General features: G+C 38.2%; 1 protein-coding gene across 13 annotated transcripts in view; it reads left to right on the forward strand.

Annotated features, from left to right (window-relative positions):
* ADD1 (adducin 1) overlaps positions 1–21,434 on the forward strand; it is a 1,467,941-nt gene that overhangs the window by 1,180,010 nt on the left and 266,497 nt on the right. The gene's annotated exons all lie outside the window — the stretch shown is intronic.

Below are 21,434 nucleotides of genomic sequence, written 5' to 3' on the forward strand. Positions count from 1 at the left end.
GGTAATGAGGCCCCAGCACATCCCGTGCAATGCATGCTGCCTTTGTCACTCCACATGTCATTTTACGGAGAACATCTTGATCCTCTCCACACTTCTTCATAAATTTCAGGATGTGTTCTGCTGCAAATGATAAGTTGTGTTTAGCAAGGAGAGACACAAAACCAACCTCTGCCTCAACCACCTTTGTACTTGCTAAACTCTGTGGTCCAAAGAAATCCACCATAGATCTTCCAGCTGCATGCTTGCAATTCTGCCTGTGTTTCTCACTGTTGGCATGTCGTTGCAGGTCATGTCGGCCCCCATGATGGATTGTGAAATCCGTGTTGCAAGTCTTGCAGAAGGCAAATTTCACTCAGCCTACTCATAGAAAGCCAGTCAAAGGCACTTGCCCAGCTTGGCTGAAAAATTGTGTATCTTCTCTTCTTTGGGGTGTGAGCTGTATCTACATCCCTGTCCTCACTGCAGTCTGGGTAGTCTATACCTAGCAGGTTTGCAAAACAGTGGTGTTAGACAATGAAACAAATGGGACTAAGTGCAGAAAGGAAAATTACAAGATGTCCTCAATAGCAAAGATACAAGACAATAGGGCCATAACCTACCCATATCACTGGAAGTTTCCTGACTTTGCACCCTCTTCTCTTGCTCATCTCTGCTCCTTTTGTTTACTATAAAGGCTTGCATGCTTCACTTCCTTGCCTCAATGACACTTTCAATCCTCTGGTGCTCACTTGCCCACCTATCTTTATCCAAAAACAAAGTCAATTAGTTTCAGAGACGTACGAGGATGACAAGCAGCAAAAACATACAAACTTTAAAAACTGCTCAATAAACCTAGAAAGTTGCTACAAGGACCTGTCATTGCATACAGTCCCCCCCCAAAAAAATATATAAAATAGACATTGGGGACAAGCAGCAGACCTGTCTTTGCGTACAGTTTCTCCAAAAAAAAGGCAATTACTTTGAGACGTACTAGTGGACAAGCAGCAGAAACATGCAAACATTTTAAAATATTGCTCTTATAAACCTAGAAAGGGCAATTACTTTCAGAGACATCCTAGGGTGACAAGCAACAGAAACATACAAACACTTTAGTTGATCTTAAAGCCGTACTTCTCAGATAATGGACTGCCATCATGTTGATTTTTCCAGTATGATTCCTTTAGCAAAAAAGTATGCAGTGGCAAGCAGTATTTTGTTTCATCCAATTAAATGGTTGTAATATCTGTAGAGTTATACAGGGTGATATTGCTATAACCTGCCAGCATGTTTAGTTTTTAATTTAAGATGTAAGCTTTCAATATCTTACTTTGTCTGCTGTGTCCACAAATAGCATAGAGGAAACAGTGTGGGTACTGTTATAAGTGTACAGTATTCCTCTTGATTTGCCTGCTAAGATAATGTTCTCTAATGTGCTGGGTATTCTGATGTGTGGTCAGTGGTCTCACCTTCGATAACCACATCGCCACAACAGTCAGGAAATCCTTCTATGTGGCACACCTCATCACTAAGGGCTTTTCATCCAGAAAAAAGGAGGTCATTGTCCCACTGTACTCATCCCTCATTAGACCCATTATCGAATACAACGCCCCGTCTGGTATGTACCTCTGAAGACATTTGCAACAAATGGAAAGATAACATTGTGTGGAACAGAGTTAAAAACTTATGCAAAGTCCAAGTAGCCCACATCAATAAGAAGGCAGACATGATCAAGGGAACTAAATGTTTTTAAAAAGCTTAGCAAGTTTGTAAACAAAACGTGTTCAGCTGTAAAATTATTCTGGAAAATATCAAGACCTAGTCCAGTTCTCAGTCCTGCCTACATCATTACCTGCCATCACAATAACAGCATCGTACTTCATAGAATTTGTAGCCATAGAGTCTGTGGCTTCCCTTATATCAGAAAACTTGCAACTTCTTAGACAAGATACAGAAACAGAGTTCCACTGAATCCTAGGAATAATGTCTCTGGTCCTCTCAAAATTGAATCATGTATTATCAAAACTTATTTTGCATAGCTAGACAAATTTTTATTTGTGCTTTGGGAAACCTTCTCAGTATGAATTGGCACACAAGAGAGATAACCAAAGTACTATCAGTAGCCAGTCCCCAAAATGATTGCTATGTTTCTTCTCTCTCCAAAATGACCACATCATCCTTCAAAGTTTCGATATCTGTTCCAACAAAAGGATGTGGTGTGACCACACCCTTAGTGTATGAATTTTGATAAGCCATGACTTTAACTACTAGCCTCCTGTCCTTTACAGGAAAAAATAACTCAATCCTTATTAGTCAGGGTAACTTATGCAGAAGTTGTCACAAGGTCTGTCAGATACCTTTTCATGCGAAATATAGATGTAGAAGAAGCTTTTAGCACATCACTTGTACAAATATAAGGGTGGGCATCATTTCATGCCTCAGCAACCCTTGAACCACTACAGTTGAGCAATTGTAGCCCCCCCATTAAAGAATACACTTATGTCATTGTCTGCTTTTTTGTTGTTCACAGAATTCCCCATGAAATCATCACTTTGTTAGATCCTGTCACATCTTATTAATAACTCAGCTTGGATCTCAGTTTCTATTGGATCCCAGTATCTATGGTGGCAAACCCAACAACCAAAGTTTGAATTCCTTTACATTATAGGACAGACAATGGTCACAGTGGTACAGCACTTAGCATTGTTGCCTCACAGCAAGAGGTTCTCCAGTTTGATTCTCGGCTGGGGTGCCTTCTGTGTGAAATCTGCATGTCTTCCCTGTGGTCATGTGGGTTTCCTCCGGGTGCTTGGTTTTCTCCCTCATTCCAAAGACATGCAGTAGGTGGATTGGACACTCTAAATTGGCCGTAAGTGAGAGTGTGTCTGCAAGTGAGTGTACGAATGAACTACCGCAGATGGGGCTATCCACCCAGTGGTGTAAAACCTTAGCTGAAGATGATTGTTACTGCTGAAGTGCACCCCCCAACCCCATGTGCAAAAATGAGAAAAAGGGCTGTAGCTTTATTGCATTGTTTAAGGTCCTCCCTTCACTAATCATTATGAGATTAATACATCTAGAATAGGTTTTATCAGTAACATGTCAGTCTGATCTATCCCTGCCATATATTTAGCAAGACAAGAGTTAAGAATGCCCTACCTGAAAATCCCCAAGACAGAATTCATCCATTTAGCCAATAACAAAACAACTTTCTCTTTAAGTATGATGAAAGAAAAGGACATAAAGATTAAATAATTTAATAGAGACTCACTGCCATCCATACCATCCTATGTGCCTAAGCGAAAAAAATGTCACCCTCCCAGTCTTAAAAAAGGGGTAGAAGGTAGACATAAGTAAAATAAAGCAAAACGCGAGCACCTGCTATGATCACATGTTCTTACCCTTGTGCCAACAAACAAAAATCAGTTTCTCTAAGCAAGCTGTTTAGAACCAGTTAGGGAAGTATAACAGTGAACGTTGTTTCTGGTCACTAACCACCAAGTGTATTTACACACACACACACACACACACACACACACACACACACACACACACACACACAAGAATCTTAACATTTTTTTCCAAAAAAAGAAATGAAATATAATGCTAGCAACTACTACCTAAAACTTCTTACCTCATTGCCAGCAAACAAAAAAGCAGTCTCTCACTACACAAACTGTTTTGAATCAGTTATGGGAAGGAAAGGACAAAAGTTTTCTTCTTGCCACTAACTGCCTGATGTAGGTACATACCTCCAAGCTTTTTGGCAGCTGTTTTTAATAGAGACAGGAACAAAAAGTAAATTTAAGCAAAATGGCAGCACCTAATACCTTCACATGTCTTACCTCAATGCCAGGGGAAAAAAAGAAAAGCCTTTCACTGCTATTTTATATCCCTTGGCGGGTAGTGAAAGGTTGAACTTTGCTTTTAGCCAGTAGCCACCAGGTGTAAGTATACACTCATATCTCTGAGCTTCTTTTAGTAAAGAAAGAAATAAGAGGTGTGAGGAAGCGTGTGGTAATTGCCCATACTGCCATCTCTTTTCTTACCTCGGTACCTGCAGATAAAATATAAAAAGGAAACCCTTCCCTAAGCAAGCTGCTGTACATCATTTCCGGAAAGAGAAGATTGAACTTTGCTTCAAGCCAATAACCAGCAAATATAAGTACATACCCCCAAGCTTCATGTGATCTTTTCTGTTAAGAAACAAAAGTAAATTAAACCAAAATTGCAGCACTTGCTACCGTCGCATTTCTTACCTCAGTACCAGCAAACAAAAGAAAAGCAATTTTTCACTAAACAAGTTGTTTTGTATCCTTTGGGGAAGGAACAAACTGAACTTTGCATTCTGGTTACTGACTTGCAAGCACAGATACGCAAGTTTCTTTTAATTAAAATGAAAATAAGTAAAATATAACACAATACAACACCAACTACCTTCATATTTCTTACCTCAGTCAAGAAAAAAAAAAAAAAAAACAGAAAAGCAAATTCTTCCTAAGTAAGCTGTTTTGAATCTTTTGGGGGAAGGGCAGGATTGAACTTTGCTTTTATCTTGTAACCACTGACTGTAGGTACACACCCTCCAATGTTCTTGTAAATTTCTTTTAATTTAAATAAAACGTTAAGCAAAGCAAAATGCCAACACCTATTGCCTTCACCCTTCTTACCTTAATCGGATCTGGACTGGATTCTTTCTGCAACTGGCTGGCACCACTCCTTCCTTTAATCCAACCGACCGACGTAGTATCGACTCAACTAACTTCGACGACTCCAACACAACAACGATCAAAATGGCAGCAAAGCAAAATTCCCTCCCGAGTCCAGACTCCTGGAAGCCCTTTTCAAGCCATTAATTTGGTGCGAAAAGGCTTCCAGAAACACGATTGGTCTGCATTTGGCTCCCGTTCTCTGCATATTCTGTACTTGATTGACTCATAGGCCGAGATTGCAATTGGCTGTAAATGCGGTCTACAAGCCAATCAAATTAAAAACTGCAGAGCACAGCCGACTATGCATTGGTTTGTATACCGCAATGCCAATTGGCAGTAATTGCGGTACACAAACCAATCAAAAGCCTTGTAGCGGAGCCACAGCTGTTCAGTGCAGAACAGTGGCTTCGCTCTTCATTAAATGCGGTGCGTTCCGCATAATCCGGAGCACTTGGATGCTCTGGTAACAGCATATCTTTCCACCTTTCTAATACCTTCAAATTTGATGAAGTATATTAGTCTTGGGTGGTGCCGCCTTGTAATAGTGGTGTATATTCGGCATTTCTAGGCCTCCCCCATTTTAATGACATTGTCAAGTTCTTCTACTTTACTCTTGTTTGTTTTCCATCTTAAATAAGTTATTGCATCTCATTCAATGTTCTTTATAGCTTATTCTGTTTGGAGAACGGGGAAAGCTTGCCTACATACAATATTGCTGCAATGAGCATTTTTATAGCTTGTTTTTTGTTATTGAAGTATTGTGTCATGATCCTCCAGAATCTTTATTTTTTTTATCTTTATGTCGTCTCTTGCTGCTTGTCATTTTATTTTTTTTAGCTGCATTTATGAGTATTTTGTTTTGTTCTCCCACACATAAGGGTGGGTTTGTACCAGTGAGGAAGCTGGAATGTAATTTATTAAAGAGCCTTAGTCTTGTTTTCATTGAGATTGTGACCTGAGCGATGTTGAAATTCTCTCAATTTATAAAATAGCTCCGACAATTCTTGCTCTTGTTTGGTCAGATATTACAGCATGTCTTATGCAAATAATGCAGTTTTTATTTGCCTTCCATGCCAATTACAACTTCATTATTTTGATACTGTAATATGATCTCTGCTACTAAAGAATCTAAATGTAAAGCAAACAGGAGTGGTGAGTGTGGGCATGTGTACCTTGTCCCTGTATGCAACCTGAAACTGTTGGATACACACACACACATTTTTATTTTGACCGTTGAATCTTCATATGTTGTTAGCATTAAGTCAACCATTTTCTTTGAGAGCTCACTTTTTTTAATTAACACTTCTATGTACTCCCCTAACACAGTCAAATGCTTCTTTAGAGTCGTAACTGAGCAGCAGTGAATTTCTGTGGTGTTCAGCATCTTGTTGAATCAACAAAGTTTTAGAGATATTGTCATCATATGTCTGTGTGCCTTAAACAAGTCTTGGCTGTTCAGTTTGCCATTGTCCTCATAACTATATTATAATTATATAGGATCTTACCTTTTTTGGTGTAATGAACACTGTTGTCCTTCTGCCCAAACCTGGTATTGTTTCTTCCCTTAACAGTTTTAACAAATCATCACAAGTCTTCGTATTGTCTATCCAACTTTCAGATTTCCACTGGACTGCCGTCTTCCACTGGTGTTTTTGATGAGCTGTTTACTTTCTTCCAGTTCTATTTAAATGGTTATACTTTGTTCCTTTTGCACTTTGAGCAAGTTTAGACTCGTCATACATATGCCTGTACCAGTTTTCTGTCATTTATCCTTTCTTCTTCCTGATATAAGAAAAAAAAAACTTAAAAGAAATGCCATGTTGGTCCACTAACAGAAAACACAAAGACACTAACACTGACGTGATGTAATACATTTTACTGGCACGACATAGGTTTTGCAATTACTCTAGGTTTCAAGCTGGCATGAGCCCTTCATCATGAGTCATTAAGTTACTGATGTTAAATACACTGCTTAAAGGGAAGTGCATCATTTATTGCCAGTTGGCTAAAAAGACGTCTTGATAAATGCTAGTATAAAAAATGTAGTTCATACTACACCTCAGAGGTGTGTGTGTGTGTGTGTGTGTGTGTGTGTGTGTGTGTGTGTGTGAGTGAATGAGAGAGAGACTGGCATGTTACATTAGAGTTAATGTTTATTTAACAGAAGAGATAACATTAAGAAAGAGACTACTCTGACATTTAATGAGACAATAAATCTCAGAAGTGTGCAGTGTCAGTGGTGAAATATGTAGCACGCTCAGCTTTGGTGCAGAAGGCTGTGAGTTCTATTCCCAGACTATGTCGAGCAATTGCTGATGCTGCAATGCAGCATAAGGGGGGTGCTGCACTCTTGAGTGTGCCGTCCTTAATATGAGATGTTAAACCAAAGCCCCTTCTACTTGAATTGGTTGTAACTCAAGTGGATGTGAAAGATCCTATGTCACCTTTTGAAAAGAGTAGGAGGTCTTTTATTTGTATGTAAAAATACATATGTTTACACATATTCAGAATTTCCTTTGCATTCATGCTAAATTTTCATCCCTATTAGACCCCCATTCCTTTTTCCATAACCATCTGATTTTACTTAATATTATCACTAAAATCCATTTACCATTAAACATAATTTCATTTATTCTTTTATTCCATATAAAATAAAATAGATTTAATCTATTCTTTTAACATATTCTTTACTTCTATTCTTATAATATCCACATTTAATCGTATCTACCTTTTTTTTTATCCACTTCCTTTATGTCTGCAAAAAAATCTTATTTACATAGTTTTGCCCACAACATTTTTACTCGTTTACATTTCAAAAACATGTGCTCCACAGTTTCTTCCTCTTCACGATGTAAACATATTCTATCAGTTTTATTTTTATATGGCGTATTTGCTTTTACTGGCAATTTATCTATTACCAGTCTCCACAAAAAAAAATGAGATTCTACTTTTGATTACACCATTTGCTTCTTATTTTTGTATAGCTTTAATTTTTTAATCTGCTAGATTTTCTCATGGTTTTATGCAGTAATTTTATTTATCATTACATTCTTATACCATTACTTTTCCATCTTTTTCTATGTCATCAGTTTTTATTTTCCACAAAAAAATATTTCTTCTTGGTATCATTTTACTTTTTCATTTATACACCCTTTTTTTCCTCTTTACTCTTTTTTACCATACCCCAACATTAGTCGTATTTAGTTTCACTACTAATCTCTCATCTTTTTCAGTATGTATTTATTTTATTTTACATTTGTTAACCGGGAAAGTCCGACGGGACACAGGTCCCTTTTCAGCGGAGGCCCGAGGAGAAAAGCTCCACATACAGTACAGTACAAGTGAGGATTTAATTTACATCTACGAATACATTACAACATGCAATATTCAGATATTAACATCTTGTTATCAGGACTATATACAAGTACATTACAGACTCATTTCAGTATTTAGTAGACAGAGTATAACATTTGTGGTAGTAGGTTTATATGCAGTACATTGTAAGATTGAGAGTACAGTATTTGAGAAAAACAGTACAAAAGTATTTGTAGTATTGGTGATAGTAAGGTTTATATGCAGTACTTTGTCAGATTAGAAATTGTGCAGTATCTGAGAGAAAAGGTGCAAGATGTTTTAGTAGGAGTTCATTCTGAAAAGCCCATATGCTTGGGGTTTAACCGGTATACCTGGTTAACTAGAAGAAGTAATTGGTGATCATTAGCAGATGAATTCATGCAACAGTGCAGTGGTTTGGTTTAACCTGGGGAGACACAGGAGCAGAGCCAGTTGTTTGAATAGTGGCTTTTGAGGAGTTTTTTAAATTGGAAGGCAGAGGTTGTAGTAGTAATGTGAATTGAGAGTTGATTCCAAACTCTGGCTATGGTGCAGGCAAAGAGAGACTTACCAACATCATTTTTGTGTTTGATGACATTTAAAAGGTTTTGGTTACTGTATCTTAAGGTTCTGATGGTTGTGTACGGCTGAATTAGATGCTGTAGTGATGGGGTTTTGTTGGGCAGGTAGTACAGTTTGTGTGCTGTAGAGAGTTGATTAAGTAGCAGCAGTTGGGTCAGCTCAAGCAAGTTGAGCTGCTTTAGAGCAAAACAATGATGGGATCTATGAGAGGCCTCAGTTGCGAACTTGGCAATCCTGTAACAAGATTCTATTTTTTAAGTTTGGAGTGGCAAAGATTTGTCAGTATAGGGGAGGCATACAGTAGGATGGATAAGAGATGGGTCCTAGCAATTTTGGATTTTGTATCCTTGGTTATAAAATGTTTGCTTCTATAAAGGAGACCCAGTTTTTTTGTTTACTTTCTAGATTGTTTGGGCTGTATGAATGTCAAATCTGAGGTTGTTATCAATAACTACCCCTAGCAGTTTTGTGCGTGTTGGAGTGATTGTAAAGTTATTTTTGGAGATTATGGTGAGATCATTTTTTGAATTTTTTTTTTTGTTTTATTTGTGTTTCTGGTAGCCATTTTCTGCTGATTGTCTTCATTATTATTGAGAGTAACAAGGCCTCCTGACTGTCTGTAGTACGAGTGATTGGGTAATAGCAGGGGCTGAATAGTAATCTGATCTTCCAACTCTTCCATTCTTACTGCTATATAAACCCTGTGTCTTATAAAGGTTCTGCTTGTATTGTCAGGCTCTGGATTGCATTGCATAAGTGGAAATTCCTTAAGATTCCAAGAGCAGGATAAGTTATTTCTTACACTTATTTCACTGAACTGCACTTCTGAAACGCTTATAATTGTGCTATACAGTTGATCTACTACATTTTGCACTGTTATAAAGCTTTTTTTATTGTTTCACTGCATTTATGTACTTTTATACTGTTTTAACATTACTTAACTGTAAACTGCTTTTTCATACTGAGAGTTGTATTTTCTGTTTGTGAGTGCTCTATCCGAGCTTTTCTGTGCATTTTTGTTTGTTTACAGTTAAAAGCATTCTCGAGTCTGCTCCTTGATCTGTTTAAAACTTTCATTTAGTGGCTACAGCTAGGAACTGTAATTTTTCCCACCCATCTTCCCTAGTGTTGTGTGTTCTTATACTTGGTGGCTTTGCAGTTGCCCACCCATACTGTATATTGGATCTGTGGCACTTCTCCCAGTCTAGTGTCATTAGTTCACTCAATCTAATAGAGAACATTTGTGAAGGCCAACCCAGTCAGATTCTTAACGTTGAATTAACTTCTCTTCCAGCTTTCTCCATTTCCACTTTACTGGAAAAAAAAATTTTAAGCTTGCTTGCCCCCATTCCTGTGGCAGGTCAGATACGGATTTGCTATGTCCAGGACTGTTTGTGAGCTCCTAAGCCCCCCCCAACTTAACTGGGGTTAAACTATTCCTGGCGCCATAAAGTTTGTTCTTCAAAATTTCCCTTGCAACTAGCCAGCTTTTTAGTTTTAGCACTCATCTGTTTCGTTGATCTCAGCACTTGTTCAGAACTCATTGTAAGCACTAAAGTTACAAATTATTACAGCACTCAACTTTCCTCACTTGTCTAGAGGAAAACAGTTTTCAGTACTTAAATAAGCACCTATTCAGACATGTCTAAAGGTCAGCTCCCGGCGTTTTCTCCTGTCTACCTGATGACTCTGGGCATCTTGGGATAATGCAACAATTGCCTCATGTACACAGACAACCCTCTCCTCCTACCACCCAACACTACGACCTGTGAGAGATGTACTTATATAGCCAAACTGGAAGCAAAGCTCTCTTCACCAAAGACTGGCCTTAGACAGTCAAGAAGCAAAGGTAGCACCACATCATCACATAGTCCCTCAAAACCTACACCACCAAAACACACACAAAGAAGTACAAAACACACACCTACATTCGCGGAGGCTCTCCGTACAAATCTGCCCAAACAACAGAGACCTCCAAAGCAGAAATGCAAGCAACCTCCACCCCCGAACACAACCCAAATGACACATAGCCCACATACTCAGTGTGCCACTCAACTACAGCCCAGAAGGCATAACATACCCAACACTATCGTTATAGGTGACTCTATAGTCAGGCACGCTGATGTTCTACTCACCAGGCTAAACAAGGAAAAAGTTATTGTCAGCTGCCTGTCAGGTGCCAGGATCCGCCACATAATGCACATACTCAGGTCACTCCACAACGAGTACAAATATGACTCTGTCATTGTCCATGTTGAGACGTACCTCCCTGGACTACATGAAAAGAGACATGGAGGAGCCCTCCAACCTTGTAGACCAGGCCGGTATGACCCTAGCCCCGAGTAGCATCCTGCCATCACCCAGAATGACACCACAGTACAAGGACAAAATGATTGACTTTAACAATTGGCTAAGCTTCTGGTGTCATTCTAAGGGAATCCAGTATCTGTGTGCCTGGGATAACATGATTGACAGACCACGCTGCTTTGCCAGAGATAGCCTGCACCCTGTTGCCCTTGGGATTCCGGATACTGACAAAGGCTCTTGCCATCCCTGTAGTGCCTTTTTTAGGCAAGGTTCAAATGACAAATTCACCACCGTAACAGGTGCAAGCAAGCAAAATCTGAGGGTAATGCTACTCAATGCTAGAAGTCTAAACCTCAAAATGCACTCACTCGAGGCACTCCTTAAAATGGAGAACATTGACATCTGTGCAGTGACAGGGACCTGGTTCAAAGCTTCAGAGAGCACCCCTGCATTGCCAGGCTATAATTCAGATCACACCTTTCGGCCACCAAACCTGGACCGAAACACTAACGGTGGAGGCATGTCCATATTCATTAAGGATATCCACACCTCCAAGCGAGTTGCTCAGCATAATGCATCTGAGATTATCCAAGTTCAACTAACTCTGGGCAAAACCGCAATCCAGATTGTAGCTTGCTACAGACCCCCCACCATGCCCCAGGATTCCCACTCCTCTTTTCTTGATATACTGGAAAATGTTAAGGTATAACCCAACACTCTAATAATGGGTGATTTCAACTACCCTACCATTAACTGGGAAAACTACTCGTGTACCAACTCTTTTGCTCAACGTTTTATGGAAATCAATTCCAACGCCTTGGATCAACTTATCCACACCCCCCACCAGGGGCAGCAGTATCCTAGACCTGGTCATCACCAACATGGGCGACCGGTGTTCCACACCAGAGGTCAGCTCCTTTTTGGTCAGATCAGACCACAGGCTAATCACCCTAGACATCCACAACCCGCTCCCACCCCCCATTAAGAAAACAACCATAAAAAATTTCTCCAAAGCCAACTTCACGCTTCTTAAGACAGAAGTGACAAACTTCACGACACCCATGCAGATGGACAATAGAGGTACGACTGCTAAATCCTACACAAATGCACTTTATAAGCACTTACACGAGTGCATGGATCATGCTATCCCTAACAGAACCAAGATGCTATCCTCCCAAAGCAAGGAAGCCAATCTGGTGGTCTTCTGCTTCTGCCATAAGCAAACTCTACAACAGAAGAAAGAAACTGTTGCAAAAAAGAGTAAAATCCCATGATTGGAGGAACTCCCTGGTCAGCCTCAGTAAGAAGCTGAGATCCCTCATAAAATCCTCCAAAGCTAGTTATGAAAACAAAATTACCACTGATTCTAAAGGCAACCACAAAGCATTCTATAGCTATGTTAAAAATCTCAATGACAACACTCAGATCTGCTTTGAGTTACAGCACAATGACACTAAATATACAGAACCAACTGATATTGCCAGCATCCTGGCAGATATGTTCAGTGCTAACTTTACCCCCCTCTCACCCCCCTAAAGGGCCCATCTTTATACCGGAAGAATGCAAAGTTCCTGTAATCACGGCTGCACGGGTAAAAACCTCACTCTCCAAAGCCAAGAACACAGTCTCCATGGGACCTAACAACATCCCAGGCTGCCTTCTTCATGAACTACAGAATGAACTGGCACCCCACCTAAGTACCTTGTTCAATCATAGCCTCACCTCAGGCTTTGTGCCCATTGAATGGCGCACCGCGACAGTTATCCCACTCCACAAAGGGGGAGCCACAGCAGACCCCAGGAACTACCGCCCCATTAGCCTGACGAGCCTCGTCTGCAAGGCCATGGAACGTATCATCATGGAACTCATAAACAGAGACATTGGAGATCTCCAAACTCTGGACCCCACACAGTTTGGGTTTGTAAAAGGCAGATCATGTCTCCTAAACCTGATAGACTTCTTTGAAGTAGTCACCAAAGCCATAGATAAGGGTAAGGTGGTTCATATAGCCTATCTAGATCTCGCCAAGGCGTTCAGCACCATCCCCACTCTGGAATTATATATAAACTCACTAAACTAGGTATAAAGCCCTATGTCACAAGATGCCAACTGGCTTACTGACAGAACCCACACTGTGAAAGTAGCAGACTCCAAATCAGACTTCAGACCAGTGACAAGTGGAGTACCACAGGCTTCAGTCCTGGGTCCTCTCCTGTTTGGTATCTACTTCTCTGAAGTACAGGCTAACAAAGAAGGTCTTTGAAAAACTAAATTCGCAGATGACTGCAAAGTAGGAGCCATAATCGAAACTCCTAACAATGTGGATATCCTACAAAAGGGCCTCACTGAAACAGATGCCTAGTGTCAAAGACATGGTCTCAAGCTCAATGCCAAAAAGCGCATTGTCATCCCCTTTGGTAAAAACTCTGTACCCATGAACTACCACATAGGCGGTAGTCTACTTAACACCGACAGTGTGATAAGAGACCTTGGGACACTGGTGGACAGTAGTCTCTCCTTTGCTAATCACATTGCCACAGTAGTCAGGAAATCCTTCTATGTGGCACACCTCATCACAAAAGTTTTCTCATCCAGGAAAAAAGAGGTCATTGTTCCCCTCTACTCATCACTCAATAGACCCATTATAGAGTACAACGCCCCTTTTGGTATGTACCTCACAAGACAGCTACAACAACTGGAAAGGCAGCAAAAATACCTCACAAAAAGGATTACTGGCCTCAAACAGATGCGTTACGCAGACCGTCTCAAAAAACTCCAGCTTTACTACGTCACATATCGCCTACTCAGAGGCGATCTCTGACTAACATACAAAGCTATGTCAAACCCAGAGCTGTTGGACATGCTCCACTTAAAGAAATCCCAATCCCTCCAAGCTACACGCTCTAGGGACCTAAACCTTGTCACCACAATAAACAGAACATGCTGGACGGATAGATTCCTGTCTCAGAGACTTCCCATACTCTGGAACAGACTACCTATCTATGTCAAACTGAGCTCCTCATTAGTACTCTTCAAGAAAAATCTTGATGATTAGATGGGTAATAGGAAATTCACCCCAGGGATCACTTCTGTGGTTATGCTTGACAGGGGCAAAGGAAAATAATTTTCTTGGGTGGCGAAAGCTAGGGTACCTTTTTGGCTAGGCTTGTATAGGCCCTAGGGCCAATAGCCTAGTACCTACCTATGAATCATTGCTTAGCTACTTTAACACTTTGTACAAATTTGATAAAACAGCGTGTACCTGGATTAATTAACCCTAAACCTCATTCTTCTTTATTTACATACAGAACTCCTCTTTTTAGTGGGCTTAATCTAGAACCCTATATAAATGAAATAAATCTGTAGTAATTCCTTTTCCAATACTGTTATCAACATAAATACACTTCCTAAGTATGTTAATTTCTCCATCAGTACTGAATTTATCAAATGATTTTTTTTCTGAATGATAATTTATATGTTTCCAGTAAAGGCATGTTTGCTTTATTTCTGCTATTGCCTTTTCCCATTGGATTTTACTTGGATCTTTATTTCCAAATATTATACCTAACACAGAAATTTTTTCCCAACTACGCTATACTAGTTTCTAAGGCTACATATATTTAAAAAATAGTTACTGTACGACAGTTTTCACTTTCAATTATTTTATTTTATATATCCAGCAGGGCTAAGAGTGTGCATATTCATAGCTGTTACCAGCGTTATGCGCTATGCAGCAAGCTGTGTGCTGCTGTTGACTATATGTATTTTGTGTCTTTGTCTCTGCTATATGATAATGGCAGGATGCACTTTATGCTTATTCCATGATCATTATTTTTGAGAGTAGTTTAGAGTTTAGCTTTACCCTTAGCAGCCACGGTCCCCCTAACTACGAATACTGGGGCTACTAGCAGGCAGAGCAACATATGATTGACAATGGTAATGAACGCTGATTATACTGCTTTTTTACTGCTTGTTTACTTGTAACTTTGAAATTTGACTGTATACTTGACTGTATTTTTATTTTTTATTGATTTATAGGAGTGTAAAATGGGAAAGTGTCTGTAGCGACATAAGGGAAAGTATAATTCGCTAAAACATTCTTAACAGCTTAAACATTCCTATCAATGCTTGTATTTTAGTAGAGTTTGTCTCTATGCCTTTTTTGTGTTATTATAGATATCCAATCCTTTCCCAAGCTTCTGTAATTCCTGAATACTAGTTTAAGAATCTGTAATTACTGATGTTTAGGTAGATGCCACCATAAGTTTGTTGTTTTTGTTTTTTTTTTGTTTTTTTTTACTGTGACACTGTAACTTCCTGATTTTGGTGACTTTGATACTGCACCCTACTTTGATACTGCATAGGGTCTACCTACTACCTGTATGCTTTTTACTTTTAACTTTGCAATAGTTTGCATAATATCTGTTTGCGCCTGTATATATACTCCTGCCTGGGTTACACTCTCTTAACACTGTACAACTTTATTTTCTATGGGAGGGTATCAATGATTATTGTATGTGCTTATGTTGTCTTATTTGCTTAGGATTATATTGTGCCTATTACACTTTATATATGTTATATGTTCTCTCTCTCTCTCTCCCCAGAACTATATTAACATATATAAGCCCTCTCTCCTGCTAAAAAGAAGCCCACAAGAAACCAATCCATAACAAAGCGTCAGCAAATAGGAAATAATGTACATACTCCTCATTTGTTAACTGTATTATCATTGTGGTTCTGTTGGTGGCCCATCCAGCCTTTTACTATTGCATTTTGTTAACCAGCCTCCGGACCTCCTCCTCCCTCCTCAGGTTCTTCCCAGCCTACTCCCTCCTCCTCCTCTCTTCTTCTTTCACATAGGGCCTCTCCTCCTTCTCCTTTCCTCAACCTTACTATTCCTATCCCTGTGTACCAGTCTTCTCATTCCTGAACTCAGCCCTAGGGGAGGCGCCTCTCACTTAGAACTCTCTGCTTTCTCTATCCTCACTACAGGCCTCACTCTCTATCTGCTCCCTCACTTCTATCCTCACCTAAGCTTCACTATACTGCCACTCACTTCCACTACCATACTATTACTCCTCTCCCAAATCTACTTTCGTAGTTCCTTTCTTACCTACCCTCTAGTCTGTTTCCACCCTCCTTCACCTGATTGTTTTCTTTTCTCTGTATCCTTATAGTCTTATTCTTACCCTTCACCATTCCTAGTTCTGCCCTCTCACACTCTCCTGACGCTCCTGCCTTATACACTCACCTTTGATATCCTCTGTCTCACTGAAAACCTGGCTAAAACAGGCATAAAAAAAGAAAAAACAATCACCACCCATAGCACCCCAAGGCAGGCAAGATCCAGGCAAAAAAAAAGGGTGGAGTTAGCTTTTTTTTTACAAATCCCAGCACAAAGCCTTAATGGACTCGTACCTCCTCTCTAGGTAATGTGGTATACCACAAACCAAAATACAAAAAACAAAAAAACCAACTAAACAAAATAATATGTCCTCCCTACACATATGCCACACATCAATTGCACTTGAAAATATTCTCAGTTGGGTCTCCTGCAACTTCCTCCTTTTACATATAATGAACCCTACAATACTCCCAACTGGATTGATCACCACTCTCTACCTAACTTTCACCTAACTTTAACTTTCAACATACTATTAGCTCCCCAACAATAAACAACAACCAAACAACTAAAAATGGTGACAATCATCATAATTCTTAATAGCAATCCATATTTGATATAAATAAACAATACTCCCAGACTCTCAATACTCACTACATAAAAGACAACTATCTAAAAACCTCAAAGATAATACTCTCAAATTACAAACAAACCATTTACCGCTAATAAAAACAAATTTAACTTGTCCTCCTTCCTCCAAATCTACTCCACCTCAAACTTGACGTCAACAAACACCTCCCACTTGACTTGTTCAGTTGCATTCTACTTCAATACTACTCTTACTAACACCAACTCTAGCACCATTCAGCTCGATTAAAGCATAAGCTGCAAAAAGCTGCCCCCCCAAATCAACCAAACAATTACTATTCTATATATCAATTTCCTTAGTTGTGCCTGCATGCATTAGTTACTTGTTTATTTACTTGTTATTTACGTGATATTTTGTTAGTCACTTAGTTTTATGTGGTTTTCCTTTCTCCGGCCTCTGCTGAAAAATGGTATCCAGTCAGCAGAGATCCAGCCCAACAAATGTAAAATAAAATAAATAAAATATGCCCCCAATCTTTACTGTTTCACCTAAACCTTTACTTTTCTCATTATTTAAAGCCACCCCTATCATCTGTAGACACTCATTTGTGCAAGTTATTACTTCTTTTATCCAAACTTTGTTTTTTGTAATTATTATAACTCATCTGCATATGTTAACAGAACTGGAATTTTTAACACTTCAGGTGTTATATACCCCACCTCCTTTTTTGTAATTTATTTCACTTACTGTCACAACACAACTCATTGGACATCCCTGTCTTACACTACTCTTTTTGTGTGCTTCTCGGCTTACCCAGCCATTTTCAAGTATTTTTACTTTATTATTACTACACACTGACATACATAATTTCCTAACTTTCTCACTTACTCTTAGGATTGCATGTCCATTTATGTCAAATGCCTTAAGATCTATCATCTTTGCTTTTTCTTTTCTGTTCATGATAACATCCACAATTTCTTTATCATTAATAATTATTGACAACCCTTCCCTTTTATACAATATGTTATCCTCCATAATATTTTCCACTTTAATTTCAAATTTTTTGTATTATTTTCATAAAGATCTTATAACCATTATTATTCAGTACTATTAGTCTCCATTTTTTTAATTCTCTTTTGTCTTCCTTCTGAATTTAAGTATTCCACTACATAATTCTTTATATATAAAACTTCCATTTTAACCATTCATTCAAAATCTTTTAAAACTTTTTTTTGCTAGTCCCTTAACTTTTTATACATTTCAGACCCTATTCTTCCTGAGTTTGCAGCCAAATCTATATTAACTTGTCATAATACTTTATCTAGCTTATTTAAGGAGATCTCCTTCATTATTCTCTTTTTCTGTTAACTTTTTTACTTTCCATGTTTCTTCACTGCTTTTTTTTTCTTTAAACATGTCTTGTACATATTATACTATACCATTCATAATCTTTTTCCTGAAATTTTTCCATTTCTTTTACATTTTTTATTTCTCTCATTACTCTACCATTTTCCTTTACTACTCTGCTTAAGTAACTCAGTACTTCTCTTTTTCCTTTAAAACATATCTTTGCTTATATAGCAATTTTTGTATTTTTTAATTGATTTATTTCATATAATTCTTTTTCTATTTCAAAGTACTTTCTTTCATTGTTATGTCTTCCAGTGCATCATTATATGTTCTTTTCTGTTCTTTGTCTGCTTTTCTAATATATTGCCACTTTTAAAAATGTATATATTTATATATATATTTTTTCCCTTAAATATAATCCAACATGTGGGGAGTACCTTCTGTGTGGAGTCTGCATGTCCTCCCCGTGGTTGGGTGGGCGTTCGAAAGATATCCGTAAATGGGCGTGCCTTCATTGAAGGTTGAACGTCGAGCTGGCACCTCGGCATTCATGAAAATCTACTGCCAATCATTTGCGGACCGGAGTTCTGCTGTGGCGAGCCCTAACTGGGAAAAGAGGAAGGACAACAACATTCACACCAGTTTTTATAAAATGTTCTCATAGTAATATGATCTTTCCGTAACTGTGTTACTAATCTCTTTCCTTCTTCATTCCATGCTTTCTTGTTTATCCTTTTTATTCTTTTGTCTGTTTTTATATATTTATTGTTTCTTTTATCTCTAGCCACATTCCAGGAAGATCAGAAAATCCTGTTTCAGTCGCCACCTTCACCCATAACTAAACCTTCTGATACTAAGTTTAATCTATTTCAGTTCTATACATACCCCTTTTGTAAATCCATAAATTTTTGTCCCAAAGTTTTAACTTACCACATCTTATTTCTAACATCATTTCCTTTCTTTTTATGCTTGCCTCTTTTCACAATTAGTCTCATGTTATTATAATATTTATATTTATCACTACATAATCTAAAATCTGATGAAATAAGTTTCCCTTTCTTTACAGTCAGTATAAGCATATCATGCTCTAATTCTATATACTTGTTCTTTCCATTTTAAATCTACAATGATTAATCTTCCCATTTTTGCTAGAGTTGCATCTAATATCTTTATTGTATTTCTACAGAATATGGCCATTCCAGAACATCTCTCATTTCCCAAATTCCACATTATCTTTCCTCCCCGTAATTTCTCTGTTTGCAGGCTTTCTTCATTTGTTAAAAATCAGTGTCTTCTAATTTAATTACATCTACCTCACATGTATTACCTCACTCCAAAATTCATGTTCTTTAAATATTCTTAATACTATTCACATTTACAGAATGTATTCTAAAATTTTCATTTTCCCTTTTACTTGGATTCATGGCTTCATCATAAGTTCATAGCTAATTACTAGGCTAGCTTTCTTAATAGGCCATTCTAAGCCTAACCAGTTTCCTTACCAAAGGTGAGGATCAAACACTGTACCTTGTGTCTGTGAGTCAAACACCTTAGCCATTATACCAAGCCCCAATCTTTAGTTGTACTTATTCTTTTTCATCCATTTCCTTTCTCTTTTTTTTGTACTTGCTCTTTTAAATTTTCTTTTTATGTCTTTTACCCTTTTACCAATAGAATTTTTTTCCCTTTTACTGCCTTCCAGTTTGTCGTCTTTATCACTTATTTCAGAACCTTCTTCTATGTCCTCTTTATTATTTTTCCTCATCTAAGTTTTCTTCCATTTCTACTACTAAAATTTCTTCTCTTTTTATTTCCTTCTCTTTCTTTTTCCTTAATGTTTAAATTTTTGCAATTCATCCATAAATGTCCAATTTTCTTACATTTGTAACATTTCAGTTCACTTTTTTGCATCATACCCCATTTCCCCACAAATATAACAAATATAACATTTTCTTTTGTCACAGATACTTACCAAATGTCCTTTCTGCAAAAAAAATCTACTGGGTTGTCCCCAATATTTTACAGTACCCCTATTTCCCTCTTTATGCTTGGTATATGTATATTTTTTTTCTATTTTTAACACGATTTTACAATCTCAGCCACCAGTCCATAATCCCATTTTCTTAAAAACATTTGCAGTGTCAAGTACTTAACATAAAAGTTTTCAAATGTCCTTTCAAAGTCTCTTTCTACTTCTGTTCAAAATTGTACCTGAATCTTCTTTTTTTGTTTCCTTGTTAAATGTTTTTGTCATGTAAAGATTCCCTGAGTTAGTCTTTCTTGTTTTTTCTTCTTTTCATATTCTCCAAGAATATTTTCCATTGATAAGTCTGAAATACATTGTCACAAAATGTCTCGAATAAATGCTCTTACCTCATGTGCTTTTACACCCAAAGGAGCTATTAAATTGTCCCATACTTCATACTTGTCGATTTATTTGTCTTCTTTACTTTGAATCCTTACCAAGTGCTTCTGTTTTTCTTTTTCTTCTGCCTTTTTTTCTGCTACTCCACTTTTGTTTGTTTTACTTTCTCTGCATATGTTTTCTTTTCCATCTCACTACTGTTCTTCAGAATTGTCTCTACATCCTCCTTTTGTATTTTCTCCATAATGTCCCCCCAGGAAGCATCTCCTTCATTTTCTGTCTGACTCAACACCATTTCTTTAAGTAAATTATCCCACAACATGTCTTCAGAATCCTGTAAACATTCTCCAGTCTCTCTTTGCTCTCGCCTTCATTTCTTTCAGTACTCCATCATCTCCTTCTCTCACTATCTGCCTCCCTTTTTCTCTGGGCAACCTCCACATCTGGAATCCAAAGAGGAACTGCTCCTCCAAAAGGGGTCCTACTCACAACAGAAAAGTAGGAAAGTTTACCAATGCTCCGTCCACATTTCCCCAATAATATAACTGCCACCTCTGGTCTCCCCTTTATTAGGATTAACCCAGTCAACAAAGGATAAATAAATAAATCAAAGATGTGTAGCTTTTCATTGTACAGCCTCATTTAACTGTGTACTGTATAGACACAAACACTTAGAACCATAATTACCGCTATTCTAAATTCTCCACAAGTTCCAAGTGTGCTTAACAGTCATTAGTTGCCCAAAGAGCCTCTGGTTTATGTAGAGTCTGGCTTCTCTTCATGTCTAAGCTTAGATAGTTCATTTTTTAGCCTAGGCTTAGATTGTTTATTTAGGCAGGTAGCACTTCAATAAAGATACTCCAGAACTTTTGGCACTACTCCCCCTTCATTCCACATCTGGAAGCATGGATTTGCACTTTCCATACATCTCTGTAGTCAGCCTGGTTGAAATAGGCATCCTGGGACAATGTAGTAATTGTCTCATGTTTACTGGCGGTCACCTACTACTTAAACTGACACAGTTTGAAAGATGTAGTTCTATAATGTTTAATGGAGGCAAAAGTCTCACAGGTAGCCACTACAAATAACCAGGCTGAC

Source organism: Protopterus annectens, chromosome 2.part1 (assembly GCF_019279795.1).
Source record: "Protopterus annectens isolate FY-2018-M chromosome 2.part1, PAN1.0, whole genome shotgun sequence".
Lineage (NCBI taxonomy): Eukaryota > Metazoa > Chordata > Ceratodontiformes > Protopteridae > Protopterus > Protopterus annectens.